This window comes from Miniopterus schreibersii (genome assembly GCF_964146895.1).
Source record: "Miniopterus schreibersii genome assembly, chromosome: 2".
NCBI classification, from domain to species: Eukaryota; Metazoa; Chordata; class Mammalia; order Chiroptera; family Miniopteridae; genus Miniopterus; species Miniopterus schreibersii.
In genome coordinates this window covers 17,901,984-17,908,179 of record NC_138102.1, presented here as the reverse complement: position 1 = coordinate 17,908,179, position 6,196 = coordinate 17,901,984, and positions in this window count along the sequence as shown.

Here is a 6,196-nt window from a genome sequence, read left to right as displayed (position 1 = left end):
CTGTTTCACCATAATGTCTTTCAGCCTACTCATTACTTAATAGATGTCCAGTTAGAGAAAGTAGAGACCTATGGTGGAATCAAACATGATTGACCCAGCATTGTGATGCATTTATTTGAAAATAAGGCACATTTTGTATATGGATTATTGAAACATATATTAGAAAATCGTGTAGGGGAGAAGGGGTAAAAAACCACCACCTACCCCCTTTTAATACCACTGTCCCTACACACAATACAGGACACTCTACATGTTGTACTTTTGCAGATCAATTTACAGCAGGGAGTTAGCACACTTTTTTCATAAAAAACAAGAGATTATATATGTTTGGCTTTGTTGGTCATATACTTGCTGTTGCAGAGCAGCCCAAAACAATATGTAAACAAATAATCATGGCTGTGTTCCAATAAAACTTTAAAAAATAGGCTGGGTTTGGTCCCTGAGCTCTAGTTTAATGACACCTGAATTACACAAATACTGATTCTAGTTTTCATCTATTATATTGACTGTGCTTGTTATGATTTGATGTACAATAAATGGACACTAATATCAATCTTTGCTTTTTTTCCCTTTAAGTTTCCTGTCTTCTATCCATATTTGATTAATTGATGAATCCCAACAATGGATTTGGATTTGTGTTAGCTCCCTTCCTTTTGCCTCTCCAGAATCACTCCACATAATTCTATACTCTTGTTGGGTTGTCACAATGATAGTGGCAGTAATGGCTGTGGGCCTGTAGGGGCTACATGAGTGGATTCCCATGTCCTCTGCTTTCAAGTGGGTCCAGCCAATGGGTATCTCATTTAGAATTCAAAGGAGAGAGGTCCGTGAGGTCAGGGTAGTTCCTTAACTTACCTTCCTGCAATCACCCCAGGGCAGCTGTGTTCTTCCATAGAAGTACTATTCCTCTGAAGACAGACAACAACATCACAATGCCTTTTTCTTCGGTTTCAGGAACTATTTGTTTGCCTCACACCTTTGGGCTTATAAGAGATAAGCCCTAAGTTACTAAATTCCTCCTTGTGATTTCCTCTATCCCCACATCTTTGGAAGCAGTGTCCTCTAGAATGAATTCTCCTTGAATTATCCTAATTTGAGTGTGCAATTGGTTGTCTGTTCGGATTTTGGCTGATAAAGACTGACTTCTAGAATCAATTCCACAGGGACAGAACTGTCATAAGCAGTCTCAGCCCCAACATGTTGGGATTGGAGTTTACTCATAAAGGGTGGTCAGTGTTGACTTTTCAGGTCTGTGAGCCACATGGATGCTGGGAAAGATTTTTCAAGGATTAGCAAGTTAACAAAAAGCTGGCATAAGTGCAGAGAAATGAGGGCAGAGATAAAGTTCTTTCAAGATTCAACAGGTAATTCAAGGCCCAACTCAGAAAGGTCAACTTCAACTTCAGTTTTATAGCAGGCACCCATATGAAGAGGAATTTAATCAGGTGGATAGAGAAGAGTATAATTTAGGTGGTGGGACACAGGTGCAGTAATTTCAGACCCAATGTCAGGTGATTGTTGTGTCTGGGGCCATGAGTCAACCCACAGGTCTGTGCTTCTGCCTTGCCTTGGAGTTGGTACTAAAGTAAACATATATGGAAAGTCGTCTTGAGATTCCTTTTAGACCACTGGAACCAATTCTAGACCAGTCCATAGTATCCACCAGATACTATTCCAACTCTTTCTAGGTGTCCGTAACTCACCATGTTGAATTTTAACTCTTTACATTTCCAACTACTAATTGGGGTCCTATCATAGTCCAATATCTAAAAACTAAGATGCAAGAATACCTGTTTTGGAAATTCTTGCCTTCTATCCAAGATTTATCATTGCTATGAACTTTTACCCAAATTGGGTCTTCTGGAATGAAACCATTGCCTTGGACTTCTAAGTTGTGCTTGCCTAGACCGATTTCTGTAGTGAGATTAGTTGTCCCAGGCCTACATCCCCCAACTCAGAGAAGGGGGCTCTGACCAACAGGTTTCATCCTAAATGTTGCCCATCCTAAATACCTTCTTCCCACACTAAAAGCTTTTGTCTTGAAGTTGATCTATTTGAAAATGCACTGTGATCCTTGACCTTGAAAAATTCATACACACTTGGGATGAAAAATACCTTTGATTTCTAATTGCACTTAGTTAAAAACAACAAAATGGATCTGTGAAGTAGTGAGGAATCAGAAAAAGCATCTACTGAGAGTCAGGATGCAGAACTCTCCATGGTTTTAATGTCTGCAAGAAAAAAAAGCCAGTCCAAAAGTGAGAGATGAAGAGTGAGAAAAGTACAAACTAATGGGTAGCTGGTTAAATTCATCTTCAATAATTCATTTAGAAATGAGTAGCAGAATAAAGCCAGGGAAATCTGAAAATGTCAAGGCAAGAGGCCTATTAAATGTCCTTCCAATGGTTAACCAAGGTCAGGAGAAACATTAGCCTGAAACCATGAAAGCCCTGGCTCCCAGTTTTCAATTTTAACAATTAGGTGATATGCCTTGTTTTTCAAGGGATCCGTCCCCAGTTTTAGAGAAATGAAAAGGAAACAAACCCAGAGATAAACACATTTAATCCAGATTACTCTAGCCTTATCTGTTAAATGGTGTTAGTTTAGTAGAAACGGCACTCGTGTAAATTATTCAGTGTCCATATGCTTTCTAACTTTAAGGATTTTTTTTAAAGTTAGGTATCAAGACCATTAATAATTGATAAAGCGTTTGTAAACCCTTAGTAAATGAACAGTCAAGGGACACATTAATAAAACATCTTTAAAAATCTCTGTCCCTGGGTTGATTCTCATCATGCTGTCCCAAAGCAGAGTAAACAGGGCTGCTCCTCCTCCAGGCCTACAGCAGGGCACCTCCAGTCTGAAGAGGTGAGTCAGAGGGGGGAGGGCAGTGCTTTTTAGGACACCAACACCACCCTTTAGTTATTCACACCTCTCAAGCTGATTCAGAGCTTAGCACCGTCCCCCAAATATATAAATTCTTAGCCAAAAATTTTCTGCTGGGTCACTAAATATAAATTTATTTATAGACCTTTTGACATTTCTACTTGCAAAGCAAACATTCAAGATCCTGGGGGAATCAAGGGTTAGGCATTTAGGCAGGGCCAATGAAAATCTTCACCTTGAGGTCACTGTGCAGATTCAGTTCAGGCTAAAGGAGCAGTCAGGGTCACTGAATGCCACCGCTTTAAAGCAGTTAAGTGGTTTGGCTCATCTTATTCTTACTGGATAATGCAAAAGAAATAAAAATATATTTTACTGACATAGCATCTTTCTTCTTTGGGATGAAGAGTCATGCAGGCACAGGAAAGAACCAGCTATTAGCATACCACCCTGTCACTGCCCTTGGGCAGAGAGGGGACTGTCAGAAAAATCTCAGTGTAAATAAGATCAATGGGCAAGGGTCAGAATTCATGTGCAGGAGGGCACTATACAAAATAGTCCCCTTCCGGGTGTGACTTGAGATTACTTAGTAAGGATTTCTCTATCAGGTAACTTTCCCCCATGTCAGGGTACAAAGTGGTCATTTTAGGGATGATGAACAATATTGTCATTAGTAGCATCACCAAACATTAATTGAACACCAGCTCTATGTATGATCTTGTAGGTGCTGAAAATATAATAATATTATAAGATCCAGTCTGTGCTTTCCTGAATATTTCACTCAATTTGTGAAGGTGAAATTCATAAGTAAACAAAAAAGATTTTTCAAAATGGTACAGAATTTCAAGATATAAGGTACAGCGGGGTACTCCAGTGCTGGAGTACTGAGGTAGGTGTATCAAGGGTCTACAATTGATTCAGTTAGGGACATTATACGGTGATGAGACATAGAATCCCCCATTCCTGTACTTTTTGGCCTAATTAACACTGCACCTTCCTAGATTCCCATTTGCTGGTTCAGTTCTCTTCAGCCTGAAAGAGGGAAGAGAACCTCTTATTTGGAGGAATATTAGTTGAGAACTAGAGTTTGTACTTTCTGCTCCAAATGATTTCCAGAGTCTTTGGTCCATATCTAAAAATTAACAACTTAATTTAACCTATATCAAAATGTCCAAAGCAGAGGAAGGCTTTTCCCCAGTATAATTTCTTCTGTTAATGCCTTTAGTTTGTGTTAGGGTTACAGTAAGGTTGAAGTTAGTGTTGCCTCAGATTTTCCTGATTCAAGAAGGTTTCCAAAATGGAGACATAGCCATATTCCAGGAAGCTGCCTCACCTCTTTATTTCATTTATTTAATTGATCATTTATTTACTCTTCAACAAAGCTCAGTGCTAAATGCTTTAGTCTACTTTAGTCCAAGTCCCGTTGACTTGCTCCTAGACTATGCCTTATTCTCATAACTGGTCTTTTTCCTGTCAGTCAGTCTGGCTGGCTACAGACCTCTTCTCTGCAGCATCTGGAATGAACTTTAACAATAAAAATCGAGCTGCATAACCTTAAGCATCTCTGCTTAAGATCCTCCTTTTCACAGCCCACAAGGGCTTACATGACCTGCTACCTGCAAGTTCACCTACCCATTGTCTAATGAAGCCTAGCCATACACATTTTTATTTTCTTTGTTGTGCATTCCAAACCCATGGTTATCTAAGGGGCTTGCTTTTCCTGTTTATTTCCTGAAAAACACCTGATCCCAGATATTGGGATCCTCTGTCCTTTCTTTTCATTCAGGCCACAGCTTGAACATCAGAGTGGCCTACCTGACCATGCAACCTACGTACTACCTACTTTCCCTGGCATAAAACTCCTCCATCTCAGGCCACTCTCTTCTATATCTCTGTTTATTTATATTTTTATTGCTGTGTACTAATATATTTATTTATGCCTTTATTATTCTGTCATCCCCACACTCATCTCTAATTAGAAATAAGTTCCATAAGATCAGGACCTCGTTGAATGAATGTTGAATTTATATGGCAGTGCACATAAAGCATAGTCTCTACTCTTAAGAATTTATTATAAGTCTAAAGATAATAGAGAGAACACCAAAAACTATTAAAGGCCATATGTAAAAAGTATTATAAGTGTGATTGAGCCACAGATCATAGGAGTTTGAAGAACGACGACTTTTAGCTAGAACAAATAAGCAAAACTTTATGATGCAGGTGACATTTTGCTAAATCGTTGAAGGGTCTGAGATCTGGGGGTGGTTTTAGAGGAATATGCTCCTCAGGGCTAAACATAGGCAAATATTTTTAAAGACATGTGGATGTGAGTCCTAAAGTACAATGGCATCTATCAAGGAAGGAATACCCAGCGAGGCAGCCAAGGCCCTCCCGGGGATCTCATTAGTTCTCTCCTGTGATGTGGAAAAATTCTTTCCAGTTATTCATAGGAAGGAATATGAGACACCTTTTCTTGGAGATTTCAAAACAGTAACTAAATAACTTATTTTAAGTAATTATATTGTTCTTTGGAAAGGATAAATACACATAGCTTATACATGTATGTATCTTCTGGCTATCTGTGATCAACATGATTTAACTTCCTAGGAACAAGAGGTCATCTCTTAAAAAATACTACAGATAATTTCAAAGAATCCTAAATCTGATATTTCTTCCTCTCACCTGTCCTTTCCCCTAACTAAAATAAACAATATCTGTGACTATAGATAAAAAAGGCCTGGAAATTATTTTATGTGGCACAAGAAATTAATAAGAAGTGCTCTCTCCTCCCAGATGACATTTAAGCCCAGCCAGTATCCCAATCACTCATTACCTGTCCTTCACCCATATATTTCCTCTGGTAATAATCTTGTTCTTCTTGTAGCAACACAATTCTCTCCAACAGCCTTCTGTATCCTTGTAGGCAGTGGGCTGTGTCCATCCCTATCAGCACAAAGGACACAATGAAAGAGATCCTGAGGTCCAGCATGTAGTGCAGAGCCAAGGGGAGAGGTTTTGGCAATGACATAGCCCTAATTACTTATGAGCACTGTCAGATAAACTGTGCAGTTAGACCCCTGCTGCCACCTTGTTCTGTGCTGCTCTAGTCTGATCTTTTCAAAAGCACAGTCCACCTAACCATTAAAATAAATAGGGAGGTAAGACTACCTTTCAGTTTCTTTGCAGAAGAATAAGTTAAGAACACATACACACACACACACACACACACCACACCATACCACACACCCCCCCCCTCGAACCAGTGGCACTGAAGATTTCATCATCTGCCTGACAAGGGGATTTAATTAACTCT